We start from the raw sequence: 18,973 nt of genomic DNA, 5'->3' as shown, positions 1-18,973 counted from the left end.
TTGTGTTCGCTGCACAATAGCGGTTTTCAGAGCCCTGACTTCCACATAAACTGTCGAAATTAACTTTTCAGTGGGGGAGGGACTCTGTTTAGACTTATATGTATCCACAGAATAGAGTCTGCGCAGCAAAAGGCCATTTTGTTCCAATCAATATGCTCTCAAAAAGAAAAAAAAAAAAAAAAAGGAAAACCTGACTTTTAAAGACTTGTAAAATTTGAGCTTTATTCCTTTAACATTTTCAAAGGAAAAGTCCTGGATTCATTATGAACAAACGGAATAGTTTAGAGGATCGATTGGGCCCACAAACACCAGCAAACCTAATGTTAACTGCACAAACATCAGCCGTCTTCCAGGACGGCGAGCAGTTACCTGGAAAGTGCCACGGATGGGAAAGAGGTGAGTGACCTCCCTCGCCATTTTCAAAACTGCTCCATTCACTGAGGCTGCCACCAGAGAGCTTCGTCATAACGAGCAGTTCAGAGCAGGTTTTCAGCTGCACGGGGTGCGGGTGGTGGCTGGACACAGAGGAAGGGCAGGAGAAAGACAAGAAAGGTCTTCCTCAAAAGCAAGCCGGGTCCCAGCACGTCGTCAGGCCGGTCTGCCCGAGGCTCTAACGCTCGCTTCAGGCACCCCTGGCACGTGCGTGCACCCACAGCTCATGCTCTCGGGCTCACCCACTGCCCCTGCACAGAACAAAAAGCACTGCCCTAAGGGGGCTTCCAACACTCACGGGGCCCAGGGATCTGGCCCCCATGCTTCCCACACGGGAAACCAACTCCGGGCTCACACCGCCATCGGTTCACATTTTGCTAAAAGGAACCCCAAGTGAGAGCTCAGTCAAAGCCCAAGCAAGGCAGGACCCTACCACCGTCCTCTGGGCCCTGGATGATGTGCTTATGCTAATATGAAACCTGTAGACTTGGTCCCAGAAGGAGAAACAGTGAAGACATTTCTTATTTCATCTGGTTTGGATCAACCAGTATATACCGAAGTATCAGTGTTCGTAGGGGAAAGGGTAGGGCCCTCGCTGCTGGAATTCAAACACGGTGTATCTATTTGGAGAGGCAACAGCTTGTGGGTTTTGATGTTAACACAATCATTAAAGGGAACAGAGTTCCTGAGAAGCCAGCTGCCCCTGAGAAGTGCTGCTTCCTGTCTTCTGGGAGGGGCTCCATTCCTTAACTCCAGGATCCTTTCACTCTTGAGGAGGTGGAGGGACTGACCTGATGAGACCACCATCCTCCAGCCTGGCCCTGGCTCTGGCCCTCACCCTCACCCTCACCCTGACCCTGACCCTGTTAGGAGGACCTTTGGTTTTCTCCACAAGCTGAGCCCTTCAACTCAGCCTCCATCGATAATAAAGGAATACTTTCGTGTCCACTTTTACTTCGTTTATAGTTTCCAACTCTGTCAAAGCTTGGGAAGGAAAAGCAGGTTTTGGCATCCGGGAGTCCTGACATCCGTGAATGGGAGGCAATGTCGATTACACGTCACGAGAGGACACAGCAACCTAACATTCTTGGGTTTGTGAATGCAGCTAAAATTAAAATATGGCATCTCTTACCTCCCCCATTAGAACATCTGAATTTATACCACGGTTGGCTTGTCTGAAAGTTGGCTAATAAAGTATATTAGAAATGCTTGCAATTTAAAAGAGATACTCATACCCTCATTCATTCCACAAGAATGTGCTGACTGCCTATTATGTCTAGGAACTGTGCGAGAAACGGGGGCGCTACAATGGTAAGAGTCACCTGGTCTCTGCCCCCCAAAGCGCGTGGCCTGGGAGGGCAGAGAGGTGATTCCACAGACAGGCAGAGGGAGCTGGGATGCCTGCCTCGTGTAGGTGCAGATGCTGGGGGAGCACAGCGCTGAGGCCAGAACGCGGGGGGTGGGGGGGCAGGAAAGTGTTCTCAGCCTGGTGACTGAGCTGAGAACTGAAGGCTCAGAGTTGGCCAAGCAGGCACACCGTGGGAAGGAGAGCATGGGTTGGGGCTGCCCCAGGGGACACAGGAGGGCGGGTCTGGGTGGCGGGCGCCCAGCTGATAACAGCCCTGATGGTGGCGCTTAGAGGCCTGGACTTCAACCTAAAGAAGTGACAAGATTTGATCTGGCAGTCGGACGAGTCATCCGGGCCACTGCTGTGGTGGTCCAGGCCCTTGGCCATGCAGCGACAGCGGCGGGGACTTCAGGAATCTCAGAGGGACAATCAGAACCCCAAACGCGAGTTCCTTTGGGGCAGGCATCTGATAGAGCACTTTCACAAATAAACTCCTCACTACACATCTGGTCTCTGCATAAAGATCTTTCCGTGGCCAGTCTCTTGAAGAGTCACCTGCCCGTGAGCCGCAGACAGCCCCGAAACTGACAGCTTGCCGAAGCTGCACCTTCAGCCTCAGCCTGGCCAGGAGCACTCACGTTCACCACCTGACTCTCAAGGACAAACCTGCTCTGTTGGGCCACTGTTCCTTCAAAACCCAGCTTGTGCACAACTCAAAGACACCTGCTGTCCTTTGGTTCATCCAGAAGGCATTAGAAACATCATGCAGACCTACAGCAGACTGGCCAGCAGGCTGAGCTGGACCACGACAAGCATTCTCAGATGCAGCTCGGCCCGGAACGCTCCCTGGCCTCGTGGGGCAAAGGCAGTCCGCCATGCCCCCTTCTCTGTCCAGAAGCCGGCCCTGAGGACGTGACACTGCCCCCTAGTAAAAGACTTCCACACCCAAGGATTTTTAACCTGTTCATTTAATCTTCTTCAACAACTGCTGATGGAGCAATTTCCCTGCTGACATGAAATCTATTAGATCCAATAACACCACTTCCCTCAGCCAGCAATGAGTGGCCACCGGCTAAACGCCACCTAGCCACATGCGGTAAAACCTGGGACTGAACAGCACGGGGCTGGGGTATGCATTCGGGTCGCACACTTTCTTTACCATAAACGACAGACCGGGGGGCGGTCACCGGGAACACAGCAGCTGCGGCCACGCGGCCCCTCCTGCCAAGGCCGGGGGTGGCTCAGGCAGGCGCACAGTGGGCCGCCCCGTGGCTGCTTCCTGACACCTTGCGCCCCTGCCACCCCCACTGACACACACTTGGCAGAAGGACCGAGGACAGCAGGATGCTGACAGCAAAGCTGTGCCAGTACGAATTCTGGCCGAAGGCAAGTTTCCCTGTCACAGGAAGTTGTATCACCTTCTCCATACCATCAGACCAGAAAGTGTAACAGACCCCGGGGAACCACACGACCCACGGTGTGCACCCCTGGGCCCGCCCCGGGGGCCTTACCAGCAAGAGGCAGCTGTTGGCTTCTAGGAGCGCAGCAAGGGTGTTGCTCCCTGGAGCGGAGCTGCCTCCCCTGAGAGGGACACCTCCCTCCCGGGCCCCTGCTGCAGCTCTGAGCAGAGCACAGACCACAGATTTGGGCAAGGCCTGGGCCTCCTGCCGAGGTGACTCCGTCAGCCAGGTGCAGCGGGAGGAAGCCACAGCACAACCAGAGCGGCTCTGCAGAAGGCACCTCTCAAAAGGACTTGACGAAGCACTCGCTAATCTCACATCGACCTAGGCTTCTCCTGTCCAAGGCAGGAAGCACCTTCCAGAATGTGCGTGACTCAGATTTACCAGATGAAAACTTTAGCAACTCGTGTGCTACGATGAGACAGCAGACACCTGTGCGCTGTGCAGACGCGGGGCTCTGGGCAGAACCAGGGGCAAGAATCCAGGCCGACGCTTACTGCCTCCCCAGGGGCACCCTTGGCCCTGCCCGGGTCCTGGAGTAAGACCCTGGGCTCTGCCGGACACTTGCAGGGATGCTGAAGGACGTGGGGCTCGGCTCTGGAGGGAGCGATCCACACGACACCCTCCTTTGGTTTCCAATGAAGGGGCAGAGCTGGTGAGTTACAAAGACCCCGTTTCTTGGCGTATCTGTGCTGTGCTGTATTAAGCAGGTTAGCAAGCACATTCAGAAAACAGAAGTTCTTAAATCAGCTTTTTTTCCCCCCAGTTCGCCTCCCTAATGAGTTAGGGCCAAAATAAACAGTCCCGTTTATTTCCAATCAGGAATTTCTAACTTATTTGGGTAAGCCAATCTCCCACGGGCAAGGCTGCGTCATCCGGGCAAACACCTTCTCTGTGAACTGGGAGTTGTGAGTGCACAGGGGTGAGAGAAGCAGGCTCAAGGATGGCCGAGAGCCAGCCCTGTGCTCTGAGGCTGGGCCTGAGGTGTCTGTTTATATAATTTCCTAAAGAGATGACAACCTAAATTAGAGACACGCCTCCTGGGTGACACAACGCGGCCCATCTCGGAGCGAGCTGTGAAGTCAGCAGAAGGCTGACGTTCAGTTCCACATACACAACATCCCAGAGCAGAGCAGGAGGTCACGGTCACCCCGGGGGAAAAGGGGAGCCTCAGGACACATGGGCCACAGCCACTGAGCGAAGGCGGCCATCATCCGTGTCCCAGAAAACTGGTTACATAACGCACGATAAAATCATACAGGCTTCTCTCTCTAAACAGATACTGTTTCTCAGGACAAAAATATTTCCACTCCTCCCCAAGGCATAACATAAACAACCTGCTTCCTTTGGCCAGCGATGCCCAGGGCAAACCTACAGGGGAGGAGGCGGTTTCAGCATCCTCCTCACTGCACCTCGAAGGGAGGGCGCCCACTGGGGAGGCCTGAGGAGTTCCAACTGGCTAAGAGCCAGGCCCTGCCCGGCCCGGCCCTGGCCAGGCCCTGGGCAGAGGGGTGAGGGCCACACGGGGACTGAAGGGTAAGGGCCACATGGAGGGACTGAGGGGTGAGGGACACACGGTACAGAGGGGTGAGGGCCACATGGGGGGACTGAGGGGTGAGGGCCACATGGGGACAGAGGGGTGAGGGCCACACGGGGACAGAGGGGTGAGGGCCACACGGGGACTGAGGGGTGAGGGCCACATGGGGGGACTGAGGGGTGAGGGCCACACGGGGACAGAGGGGTGAGGGCCACACGGGGACTGAGTGGTGAGGGCCACACGGGACAGAGGGGTGAGGGCCACATGGGGGGACTGAGGGGTGAGGGACACACGGTACAGAGGGGTGAGGGCCACATGGGGGGACTGAGGGGTGAGGGCCACACGGGGACAGAGGGGTGAGGGCCACACGGGGACTGAGTGGTGAGGGCCACACGGGACAGAGGGGTGAGGGCCACATGGGGGGACTGAGGGGTGAGGGACACACGGTACAGAGGGGTGAGGGCCACATGGGGGGACTGAGGGGTGAGGGCCACACGGGGACAGAGGGGTGAGGGCCACACGGGGACTGAGTGGTGAGGGCCACACGGGGACTGAGGGGTGAGGGCCACACGGGACAGAGGGGTGAGGGCCACACGGGGACAGAGGGGTGAGGGCCACACGGGGACTGAGGTGTGAGGGCCACATGGGGGGACTGAGGGGTGAGGGACACACGGTACAGAGGGGTGAGGGCCACATGGGGGGACTGAGGGGTGAGGGCCACACGGGACAGAGGGGTGAGGGCCACACGGGGACAGAGGGGTGAGGGCCACATGGGGACTGAGGGGTGAGGGCCACACGGGACTGAGGGGTGAGGGCCACACGGGACAGAGGGGTGAGGGACACATGGGGACTGAGGGGTGAGGGCCACATGGGGGGACTGAGGGGTGAGGACGGCCCTGTCTAGAGCTGTCATCCTCCCACGGAGGCCCCGGACACCCCACCCCCGGACACTCCTGGAGTCCGCGCATGAGGTTTCAGGGACAGACAACAGGTGAAGGTGAGTCTAAGGAAGCGATTTCTAGATCCTCACCTTTCCCATGCACTCTTCTTGAAAATGGACAGGCACCCCACCCCCACTTTCCCAACAGCTTCTCTCTCACTGAACCCTTACCTTGGTACATTGTTCCAAAGTTTAAATATTATTCTAAATAAATCAAAAACCTCCGAGGCACTGACAGAGGAATAATTCAAAATGGTGATTATCAGGGAAATCTTCCTTAATAATTAATCAGGACCCCTTGAATTCATAAGTCTTCCTGATTTCATGTGTCTTAACCACATTTCTGCTAGGGGTGAAACTTGGCCCATTTGGATTCAGAAACAAAGGAGGAAATATGAGTTATGATGGATTCTCTTAAATTTTTCAGCCAGGTAGTTAAAATCGATTCTGTCAAATTTTACTGTCAAAGATTTATTCCAACTGTTTCAATCCTGTTATTGTTTTCATCTCGTAAGATGTTTAATATTTCCACTTCCTACTAACAAAAATAAATAATTTGAAATTGATTTAAAAAAAATTGGATGTCACCGTAAAAACACAGCAGGGAGTGCATAGTTTTTAACAAATTATTTAGAGGGTACAAAGACAACCCCACTTGCAGACCATGCTCTAGAGAACCCCTCCAGTGGAGAGGCCAGCGCCGTAAACACGTGTCACAGGCAAAGAGAAAAGATGAAGGGGTAGGTCTGTGAAAGACGAGAAGGGGGGCACTCTGATCAGAGAGGGGCTGTGCAGAGGGAGAGAAGCAGCAGGGCCACGCGAGGACGACAGGACAGGGCGAGGGGCTGGGGCTCCGAGCTTGGAGGGCAGGCCGCCCGAGTGGAGGAGCGGGGCTGGGGGGGCACGTGTCAACACTGAGGCACAGGTAACACCCTCTCCCCACGTGGGGCTGCGGGAACGGGATCACCGCCTCTGTGAGGAGCATGTGGCGCTGACAGGAAGGACGAGCTGCGGCGAGGGAGAGAGAGGCGAGTGGCAGGAGGGCAGCTCCGGGAGGCGATCTGTGCTGCCCAGTGCGGCCGCCACCAGCCACACGCGGCCACGCGGCATGGGAAGTGCAGCACGGGAGACTGCTACACTGAATTTTACTGTTATTTCATTTTAATTCATTTAAATCGCCACATGCAGCTGGCTAGCGGCTGCCTTATTAGACACAAGGGCCAGAGAGCTCTTCCACAGTTCAAAGAAGTAAAGCGGAGGCAGTGATGAGAAGATTCCAGAGGCATCTCTCAAGCTCAACTGGCAGATGCTGGTGACCCACTGGGCAGATGCCCTGTGTTAATACCCGCTGCACTGCATCTGGCAGATGCAGTTGATGGTGACAGTCCAGTACCCAGAAGCAGAGAGGTGTGAACATCTGTGGGGGAAGGTAGCAGGTCCAAAAGAAAGTCATTTACTTTGAAATGTATTAAGAATATCCATGGAAGATGGGGAGGGGCGGTGGGAAAGGTCAGACAGGCAAAGCATTGGGGTCACTGGCACAGGGGTAATGAGAAAAGCCACTAAGGAAGGCAGGGTCACCCGCAGGGAGAAGAGCCCAAAGAAACCGCAACAGGTCAAGGCATTCAGGGCAGAAGAGGCCAGCAGCGGCCGCGGAGCAAGGGCCAGAAGTAGTCAGAGAACAGGAGCCACGGGGACAGAGATGAGGGTGTTCTACCAGGGTGTTCAGCAGGCTGAAGAGGAGCTGAAGTCATGAAGGGCAGGCCCACGGGCAAGCCAGGGTTTGGAAAGACCCAGAGGCACAGCGTGAGGGGCAGGAGTGCTGGGTGCTGGGGCCACAGCCAAGCCCTGGGCACTGGCCTCTCATCTGCTGCCGCATGAGGAGGGCGCACCGCTGTCTGACGCACATGGGGCCCTCAGGCCCTGCTGTAACCCCACCTCCCACTCACGTCTTCCCAAGCTAATCTCTTCTAGAAGCCCTAATAGAAACTATCACAAAGGTCACAGTTACCTATTTTTGATGACTAAGTAACAGGATATCCACAAAAACCATACCTTTTGACATCCAGAAATTAAGATCAGGAAATTTAACAGGAAAGGACATGATATATCCACTCCACCACCCACTTTAAGAAGTCCTTCTGTCACCCTGCATCTGTCACCCATGTATTTCCTTTAACACCTGTTGAACGGCACCTTCCAAAGGAGCCCACCGACCCCACCGCAGGGGTTCGTTACAAGGAGAGAACATCCGGGACTCCTGGATCAGGCTCAGGGACTTCAGAGGCGCCCAGCAGGAGCTCAGCACGAGGGGTCCTCCCCTGCTGGAGTCCAAGCCAACTCTCTCCAAGACCGCCTTGCTACAGACTCTCATTAACCCTAGTGAGAGGAGTAGTACTCCTGGACTAAAAACTGGATTTCCGTACTGTTTTGACTTTAAAAAACGGTTTATTCATTCAAAACTCACTGGGCTTTGACAGGCCGCAGGCTGCGCTCAGTGGGCCTACAGTTCTCCAGCACCTACTGACTAGATGCTCAATCAGGCACGTGAGCAGGAGTCGCCAGGGGCTCTGAGCACCAGCCCTGTGCCAACCGCCGGCAGCGCACCTTTGTGGGCACCTCCTTTCACATCCGGTTCATGTCCCATGCAGAGGCTGGAGGTGGCCCGGAGCCTGGGTCACCTGGACCACGGCAGGCGCTCGCTCGGCAGACAGGCCGTGTGACTGTGACTCCAAACCTCACACTCATCCCACAAAAATCACACTGACTTGTGAAACATGATTTTTAAAAATTATAATTCAAAGTAAGAAAAACAGGTTCTGATTCTCCAACAATGCTCTCCCCCTTCTCACCCGCATCACAAATGCGCTGGCTGCTCCCCCTTGCCCGCCCTCATCAAGTTCAGGTCCTGGTGTCAGGCCCATCGGGCGGCGTGCAGGGGACACAGCAAACTCGGACCCCCGTGTCTGGGCCTCAGACATGACACAAACAAGCCCAGGGAATTGCAAGGGCACTGACGCTGAATCTGTTTCAGAGGCGTCTTTTGTAACACACAGGCATGGATTTCCTAACCTATTAATACTTCTCATCTACAGTTACTACAATTTGATAGATACTAAAAACTGACTTCAGTCGTTATTCAAACATAATTCTTAAATTATGCTTTCATAAGTCATGTAGACTAACTCACAGAGAGACAATTAGCTTTTGACATCACACATAATTTAATAAGCCATTGCAGAATTTTAATAGAACCATTAACAGGTATGAGAGAAGAATGAACTGTCTTTTTGAGACCTTATAACTTACAAATTAGCTAATTTTTATTTTTAATGTAAATGTCAAAAAGCATAGTATCAAAGGACTAGCAATTCTACTGCTGAAAGGACATGGAAGTTATCTGAATCAAGGGATCTCTGCTCTCAAAGAGAAGAAAACGCATTAATGGTGTTTTTTAAGTAAATGCCAAAGTCTATCATTTAACTCTTAGTACCAACTGAGAAAGATACCCTGTTGTCAAGGACTGGTAGCTGTGAGGATTAAATAAGATAATGTAGATAAAAGCAAGCCACTCAAGTGCCTCACCAACAAATTATACTAATAAAAAACATTTCCTGAAATTAGATTGAATTATACACATAGTGTATCTATTTTTCCTATGTAACAAGATTAAATGAAAGATGGTAGCCAAAGGGTAGAAAAACATCATGTTTAGACTCTCACATACAAGATAAGCAAGTGATTTTCACAGATCCACCTCCACAATGGGGAATGCGGCAATGTAAAGACCGTGCACCAAAAACATGCTTATCAGACCTGACAGGTACCTAATAAATGTTTGTTCATTATGTGCCTTGAAAACTTCCGTTAAATAGAATCAAAAGAACAAATCAAGGAAGATTACATAATAAAATAAAATAAAATAATCTAAACTACATTGCGCCAGGAAACAATACCGAAACAGACTAACAGTTTTTAAAGGATACATATAACTGAGTCAAATAATTTGAGTATTTTAATACCATGGTTTTTCCATCACAAAATTAATATGCTCATTTTAGAAAAACTGGAAAACAAATGCAAAAAGAAGAGAAAATGACAATCACACATAAAACAACCACAAGTAATAACCACTGTAAATTTTTTAATGTATCCTTGTTCTGTTAATGCATATGCATATTTAATATTCCTGTGAAATTGCGATCCATTATATATACTGCTTAGCAAGAATATTTTTCATTTAATATCCTGTGAACATTTTCCCATGTCACTAAATGGTCTTATAAAACAAGATATTTAATTGATTTAAATGACTTGATCATATGGGGAATCATAATTTAATGTCTTACTGCCAATATTTTTCCAGTTTCTCTCATTATAATTAATAGAGCATGCTCACACATAAATCTTTTGGACCAAAGGTGATTATTTCATTGGGGTAAATTCCACACCCCAAATCGCCACACAATTACTAACCTACTCTACTACAATTTTCACAAAGCTTAACCTGGAAGACCTGGCGTGCTTGAGTACAGAAAGGTAAGCAAACTGCACTGCCCTTTCTTTTCTCCTATCTGTTAGCATCTGACCCAGTGCCATGAAGAGCTGCTTTGGTTGAAGCCTTCAGGTACCAGTGTAGGGTTACCTGGTAACGTGCCCATCCCCCACCCATGCCCAGCTTTCACCTCTGGAGGGGGAAACAGAGAATCTGTAAGCACAGCTCCTCACAGGAGCACAAATGTCCGGTGGGGGCTGCAGAGCACAGACCGCCTGCAATATGGAGGCAAGACTGAAATAGCAGAAAACAAATGGGTTGGAATCGCAGGCTTGTGCCCCGTTTACAACGTCATCTCTTCTTCTACGCTGTTACTACAGTCTCAGCCATTTATATGCTCTCTCTCTCATAAAAAATAAATAAATAAATAAAAATTATTCTCCCATTTTGGAGTTATGAAGTGACCCAACTTAATAAAGGTTTTCCTCATGCTGCACACGCAAACGTCCATGCACATCCTACCAGCTCCGGGTGGGCTGTGTGCAGTCGGGGCTGACCAGCTTGCCAAGCAAAAGATGCAGGCCACCTGGTCAGAAGGACTTCAATTCACAGAAGAAAAATAAATCTTCCCAGAACTCCGTCTTCTAACTCCTTCCTCACTCTGGGCCAGTGATGAAGTCAAACATTATCTAGTGCCGATACACACCTCCCACTTTAAAGAGGCAGCTGCTTAAAAAACGATAATAAAAAAATAACTTTTTTTCTAATGGTTGTATTCCACTATTTTAATCTCGTTTCTCTGAAAGCGGATTCAGGATAACCTCCCACATCAAACTACTGGAGACCAGTTTGGAAGTTGCTGAACTGGTATGATGAGTCGCAAGACTAATCATGCCCTTTAGGGCAGTGTCACAGCGGTGACATTTCATGGTTAGTTGTCAACTGTCACACGAAGTACAGAAGATCCAGAATCTCTTCTGTTCATCAAAAGACAAATGAACTACTACTTTACAGAATGAACTGTTGGGCCTGGTCATCAACAGTCGATCAAAGATAAATCTGCTTACTTTGGGGGTAAACATTTAAAATGAATACACTGAACTCCCTAAAGTGCTTCCTGAGAGGGTCTCTCTAGGATGTTACTAAAACAAAACACCGACCCCATTTCGATACATATTATCATGCCCCGCAAACAGCATCAGTCTGACCCTGATTAGATAAAATAATATCACTTATCACACTGAAATCTATAAATACTGACACTCATGGTTTTTGTTCAAAATGCAGCGCTAGCATTTAACATGGAGAACTGCTCTCCACCATAACTTCTGTTTGATGACAATGTAGAACAACAAATAGTGCGATAATTGTGATTTGCACGATTATATGCACAATTTCCAGGAACAAACTGCATGATTCTTAAATGCTTTTCTTATATTTATTGTGATTACATTCACAGGGTTGTAATTTCATATGTTAAATCTAGTAATAAAACGTGGAACATTTTTATTTTGTGTTATCTTTAGCACTGAAAGCACTCATGCCAAGAAGAGAGTAAAGTCGGGATTATAGGTGTCAGGAAGCAAACGGCCTGGATTATTTCTGTAGTTTTGGAAACGAAATACATAAAAAAATTTTCTACTGAGAGGATGGACTTACCAATGTCTCTACTCCAAAAGAGATATTACTGAAAATAGTAATATTTTTACAAGCCCCTTCACCGTAACTTAAGGTATCCTGAAGGTAACGGCTGCAGAAGTCCCAGACAAGAAGCAAGCAGAGTCACAGGTGGCCTCTAGCAGCCACCCACTTTCCTAGGGAGTCAGGGGGACTACCTCCAGGTGGTAACAATGTTCTATACTTTCTGTGAAGCTGTCAAACATGGAACTGTCTTCCAATAATACTGGAAATTACAGTGGTACCTTGGGTTTCTAACATAATCCGTTCCAGAAGACTGTTCAAGTTCAGAAACATTCGAAAACCGAGGCACAGTTTCCCCATAGAAAGTAATGCAAAATGGATTAACCCATTGCAGACCTTTAAAATCAACCCCTAAAAATGTAAATTTAGCATGAATTTTACTATCTAATGATACCATAGAGCCATAACATTTACAGCGTTCGTAAACTGAAATGTTTGTCAACGGAAACGTTCAAAAACCGAGATACTACTGTACTTGGAATCTAAATATTCAGAATTCAGCAAGAGCTAAACACTTTGAACAAAAGAGAAGTGCTACTACAAAGACAACATTAGAAGCATCAAGTTTTTAGAAACCTCTCATTAAGTTATAATTCAAGAACCAAAACGATATAATGGCAAAGGAATTCTTGATGTAGGTCAACTGGGTTCACCTCAGAATATGGTCGTTCAGGTGCCATGTGCTGTTTTCATGCACAGACCATACCCAGCGTCTGAACGACAGGAAGCCCGCACGCAGGGTCTGAACACAACACTGTAGGAATGGCCCCGGGTTAGCAGCAAGGTCGCAGGTCTTTGTTCTGAGTCCAACAACAATAGAGAAACTGAGTGGGAGGCCGCTGGGGAAAACCACTTCTATGAGGATTACTAGAACAGTCACAAATTCTTTGGTGTCTCCTCTCCCTCTTCCCTTGAAGACGGTGACCCCTGAGAAACTTTGCCCCCTCTAGAAGCATTCCCTTCTTCCTCTAAACTACCCAACCAACAAATTAACCCAATTTAATATCATGGAAATGCAGGCCCCTGCTCCCTGCAGGGGCTGCTGAATACTTCCTGTAACAGTGAAAGCAGAGAAAGATAAAGGGTTTGGTTGATGGAATAGTGAGTCAGAGGGTAAAGGTCAATGTAAATGTTTGCCCCTTAATGGAAAGTCAAAGCACACACGTTCTATGGAGGCAAGTTAACGTGGTGCTGCATCAGACTCCAATAAATCACAGGCCAGTTTTCCTCCCTTCACGTATGTTTAATACTTCAGTTGAGATAGAGACACTGTCCCCAGAATGTACGTACACTTGATGTGCCCGATTAAGCTCCACACTGCTCTTTCATTCTCTACAAACAAAAAGATGTAAAAAACTTCCAAACTGTCACAGTGTGAGCTAAAAACAAGCCATCTGCAGCTGCTCGGATCCAGCTCCTGCCCAGAATCAACGGAAGGCTCAAGAAATGCTCCTCTTCTCTCAAAGTTCCGCTCAGCAGCTGTGCTCTTATCACCAGGGAGGTACCCTGAATCCCCCCAGGCTTCAATTATTGGCAAAATTGAGCAAAATCAGCCTAACCCCGGTAACATCTCCTGAGCAGGTAACAGGGACTGAGAGGAAATGCATGCAACTTCCAGAGTGTCCAAATGCCACCACGTACCTGGTAAAATAATCACCGGTCAGCCTTTCCATCCTTAAAAAAATGTTTAAATGTCACTTATTTCAATCAGAAGTCCCTACTTGGCTTTTAATTTGTTAGGGAAAGTGACAACTGCAAGCCTATCGGGAAGTTTCATTCACTTGCAATCTTCAAGAACAGGAACACTCCAACCTCCAGGAAAAGGGGCTTGAACCCCAAGGTCGATGTGGCCCCACAGCTCAGAGCAAAGGAGCAGAAGTCTTTTCTCTCAATCATTTCCAGGGCTACGGGCTCATGTTCACAGCACATTACAGAAGTCAGGGGGACCCTCTGGAAGGAAGATTCGCGGGTGCTGTCACAGGATTGTCCCGCACAGCGCTGGAAACCCACAGGTGACCACCGAATGCAAAGCCCAGCCCAGGCATGACGCCCTCTCCTGCCGCCTCACCCTCGGACCTGCGGTGCACTGTCCCCGAGAGCAGGGACAGATACACAGCCTGCGCCACAAGGTCTCTACACGGCCACTTTGGTGGGTCACACTGTCGCGTCAAGAGTCTTTCTAGGTGGTGGCAGTGTTTTCCAAGTTCTTCTGGGGAGGGTGGTAGGATGCTACGTCATCACAAGGAGGGGAAACCACAGCATACGTAACTGCTGCCCACAAGTTGCCCCGTGAGACCGTCGTGCTCCCGTCAGAGCAGGCGAGGGCCCTGGCCCCCACGGGGCTTCCCTCGGAATGGCTTGCATCCAGAGGGCCTTGCAGTCACCGGAAAGGTCTCCTGAGAGGCGCTGGGGCCCTGCTCCATTCATCAAGCGTCTCTCAGCCTTCGACTAGGACTATGGATTTTAAACAGGCAGCCAGGGCCTTTACTACATCCCCTAATCCGCGTCCCCGGTGAAACTTCTTTTAGTTACAGAATCTGTCCACAATCTCACTATCATTACGCTTTACCCTCCCTTCCTCCAACCAGAACTAAGCTGCACTTTGAAAAGACAGCACTACCTCCAATTAAAAAAGGAAAATCTACTGAGAGAACACCCGTAGAAGATTCACTCTATTTCCAGGATGAAAGTGCCATAAGAGCAACCGCCGTCTGCCTACTCACCACCGGAACCGGAGCCCTTTCTAGCGCCTGGCACCAGACAGCTCAGTCAGCACCCGCAGGCTGCATACCCCTGAGCACCCACTACCAACCAGGCCACACCACGTCCTCAGCACCGGAGTGGACCTGAAAGGACAGCCCCTACAGGACACTCCCCGGCAACCCCTGGAGCTGGGCGTGGCCAAGTTCCCCAGAGGAATGAATGCCAGCAGCGATGCAAGACCCTCCTGGAGTCTTGGTGTGACCACTGCTGGGTGCTCCCTCCATCTTCAACAGCCTGGATGCAAACAGGCCCAGGGAGCTTCCCCCAGGCAGTGAGGCCAAAGCCCCAGGGAGCAGAAACTAGCGGGAAGGAGCCTGGGTCCCTGAGTGTCAGGCGGGACAGAGCCACCTGTGGAGACCTCAGGTGGTGGCACAAGAGCTTCTCTCAGCTTCTCTCTTGTCCGACGCTGCATTTTGGAGTCTCTTTTAGGGCAGGTACAACTACCCTAACCAATGCAGCTCTACAGAAAGGAATACAACAAACAAACAAACAAACAAACAAACAAAAATCATTAAACCAGTACTGCTGATGACAACTTTTTGTTAGTTTTAGTCCTGGCTGGAGAGCTTTAGCAGCTCAGACGTTCAGTGATAGTGGGTATAGCGATGGGGCCGGTTAAGTCCAGAATTTTATTTTTAAGTCAACCAGGACTTTACTTTGCTAACCAATATCTCCTCAGCACAGGTGACTTAAAAATCTCCTGATCTTTTAGGTTTCGTTGGCCAGTGTTCTCCATACAGTGCCATAAAATTGAAGTCAGGAAATTTTAGTTTCACTAATTATTGCATATGAACTAAAAATTATTTCTCAGAGATACTTTATAAAAGTACTTCATTTCAAACTTCTTTTAGAAGTTAATCACAAAGCTAAAAGTAGGCTTTGCAAAAATAAAGAGATTTATTTTCGTTGACTTAAAGTTTTCCAAGTAGACACACAAATAATATAAGCAGATAATGTGTCAGGCTCCATCTCCTCAGAAGCAGGAGAACATGCTGGAACCAAGGCCAGTGTTAGCGAATTAACAAAAGCAGCACCTGGCGGGGTGGGACACAGGAGGAGACCCAGTCAGAAAACGACCAAATCAGATATAAAAAGCACAGCCCTGCTGGGAAGAGGGCAAACAAGGCTTCAGAAAAATACACAAATACCTACAAGCAATTGCTCCTTAAAGCACTTGATTCTGTGAAAAGGGCACTGGCCCAGGTGAAGGTACAGGGAGCCTGATGTTGGAATATAGTTAAGAGCATGTGCAAAGTAGAAACACATTAGGCGAAGTGAAAGAAGCCTGACACAGACGAGTACATACTGCATGATTCCATTTACATGAAGTTCAACAACAGGCAAAACTCTGTACGGAAAAGGAAAAAAGCGATAAAAGGGAACGTGGTTGCCGGGGGAGTACGCTGCCTGGGAATGGCCCGAGAGAACTTTCTGGGGTTGCGGAGATAGATCCCAATAGACGTCTGGGTTACAGGGTGGACACAGCTCTGGAAACTCGGAAGGAGACACCTAAAACGTATGCATTTCGCTCTATACATTTTACCTCAAAAAAGAATTTAAAAGTTTTGAGCTTATTTATGACATGTATGCTGAAGTGTTTAGCAGTAAAGCATACTGATGAGTGTGACTTAGAAATACATCCAGGAAAAAACAAAGGTGGAGGATGGACAGAGATGGGTAGACATGTACAAAGCAAACACAGTAAAGTATTAACACTTGGTGGAATCAAGGTGGTGGGTATATGGGTGTCCACTACGCTCCGTAAGTTATCAATTTCTCTGTGTTTGAAAATTCGCACGATAAGAAGTTGAGGGAAACTATGTGGTGAGTATGGTGAGATCTCCTGCTCTGGAGACTAAAGGAGAAGCAAGTGCAACCTAGCACTCACTATTACTTCCTGGGACGTGGACGTGCAAGTGAACAGCAGTGACGTACACATCACAGAGACCCGCAGGGTGGACGAGGTGCTCAGGCGACGTAAGCTCACTGCTTCCCAAGGCTGCCTCGGCTTAAAACCCTGATGAATCAGAACAATCTGAAAACAAATCACTTTGGTAAATCAATTACCAAAAGTTACAAATTCCTAAATACACAGTCTTACACATGTGACCTTGAATTGTACATATAATACTGCATGCATATTCTCTGGACCAAAAAAACCCTAACACAGAATCAGTGATTTCAGACCGAAACATTGTGGTCGGAAGGTACAAACTTCCACTTACAAGATAAAGAAGTTTCGGGGATGTGATGTAGAGCATGGTTAATAATACTGTAGGGTGCACTTGGAAGTTGCAGATAGATCTTAAAAGTTCTCATTGCAATTTAAAAAATATGTAACTCTGTGTGGTGACAGATGTTAAACAGACTTACTGTAATGATCATTTCACAATAAATACAAATACTGACTCATTATGCTATACACCTGAAACTAATACAGTGTCATAAGTCAATTGTGTCTCAGTTTTTAAAAATCATTTACTTTCTATCTGACGAGTGCAGAATATTTTTTACGTTAGGTTTTGGACATACTCTATGACCTTTAGCAAATTACAGGGGGGAATCAGATTATCTTACATGATAGACAAGTTAATCACTTCAAAAGTACTGTTCATCACGTCTCCTTGATGTTCTTTTGTTAATGAAACGCATTTTGGGAGCGGAGGGGAACTCCATGGTGATCACGGCAAGGAGAGGAGTTTGGCTGCAGGCAGTGAGTTCACAGAGACAGCACATGCCAACCACGCCCAAATGGGCATTAATGGAAAGAGAATCTCATTTGTATTTGCTGGCCCCCTACAGAGCCTAAAGTCCCTGCATATAACAGCTGCTCAGCAAAAATGCCAACCCTCAATGTTCTGCAAAGCCGAACTCTGGGCCTTCCTTCTGGAATGTTCGCCTGACTATGAAAACCCCATCCTCTCAGTGCCCTGCAGTCTCCCATCTGAAGCAGCAGTGCCCACCCATCCTAGCGTCTCACTGACACAGGACTCACTTCCTAATCCACCTGACACATGCTCAGCAGCGGGGCCAGAAAACTCACAAGAAATGGTTTATCACCTAATAAAGCAGCCCATTCCGTCTTACAATAGATCTAGTCGTTAAAACTTTCTTTTATTTCTGAATCCGCAACATGAGGAGGTTTGATTCCAGTTTAACTGGAAGGTCCCTTTGAGGCCTGAAATACTGGGTATGAATCGGTTCATTTGCTGACTGTCCCAGACACTTACCTGGAGCAGAGGATGGGGATGAAGTGACACGGTCTCAGAGCCCAGGGGGTCTGCTGCTCCCTGGGCATCTTAGGATGCCAGCGTTTAACGAGGCCTCAAAATTATGTGACCCCACACCCTCGCTTTAAAACTATACTCCCTGTCCTGGAAGCTAAGGAAGTTAGATCCGGCCACCAAACCACCCCTCAACTCGCCTTCGTCTTCTGCAATAGCAGGGGGTCCTACTTTGCTCTTCTATATAATGCTCCAAAGAGCTTTGAAAAAATTATCATCTTTCTCTGTAGTTGTAATTTGCCAGAAAAGGAGAAGGTCAAAGTTCAGTTTTAAAGCAGCAAAAGCTTGCAGAAATGGCCAGGAAAACAAGTGGCTGTCCTCATGCTGCTGCACAGAAGTGGGGGCCTCCAGTCACACTTCTCCCTATCCCCCCCTCCACACCTCCCAAGGGCTACCGCGAGGGAAGGACACACGGGACCAGTATGCGTTGATGGAATGACAAGGAAAATCAGACGATTAAAGGCGGTGTCTCCTGGAACCGTCCTGGGCAGCGCCCATCGCTCTGTCCAGCCCCACTGCCAACTCCGCACCCCCTCTAAGAGACAGCGCGCTTCGGGAAGCACTGAGCATCATGGTGCTAGGCTCAGAGGACGGATTTAGAAAGCTCCCCAGAACCAGACACACGGCGACAGCAGCCATCAGACATCACCAGATTTAACTGCCCTAAAATTAGCAATCGGAGCAAAGTAGTTACTGCAATGATTGCGTCAGAGCTCTTCCGACTGGCCAACTGCCAGCTTTACACAACTCATCCTGCTTCCTCCACCAGGGGAACAATATTCTGGAACACAGCCAGCCAAGCATTTCAATGAATGTGCCTATTCTGGCTCCCCTGTTAATGTTTTATAATTCAATGACAAGGTGAACAAAGTCTGTATGGGCTCCATCTGCAAGGCGGTGATTTTCTTTGTTGTAAGCACTTTTTCTTTGGGTGAGTAAAGTATTGTGGAGGAATCCTTTTCAATACTTAAATGTCTGACATTTAAGGATTCACATTCAACTGGCTTAAACAA

The 18,973-nt window shown here is 48.9% G+C and overlaps 1 protein-coding gene across 3 annotated transcripts in view; it reads right to left on the bottom strand.

Annotated features, from left to right (window-relative positions):
* The window catches only part of SIPA1L2 (signal induced proliferation associated 1 like 2), a 206,995-nt gene that overhangs the window by 178,984 nt on the left and 9,038 nt on the right, over nucleotides 1-18,973 (bottom strand). The gene's annotated exons all lie outside the window — the stretch shown is intronic.

Source organism: Rhinolophus hipposideros (assembly GCF_964194185.1).
Source record: "Rhinolophus hipposideros genome assembly, chromosome: 26".
Taxonomy (NCBI): Eukaryota; Metazoa; Chordata; class Mammalia; order Chiroptera; family Rhinolophidae; genus Rhinolophus; species Rhinolophus hipposideros.
Note: the sequence above shows the minus strand (reverse complement) of the source record. Positions and strands in the feature narration are given on the sequence as shown.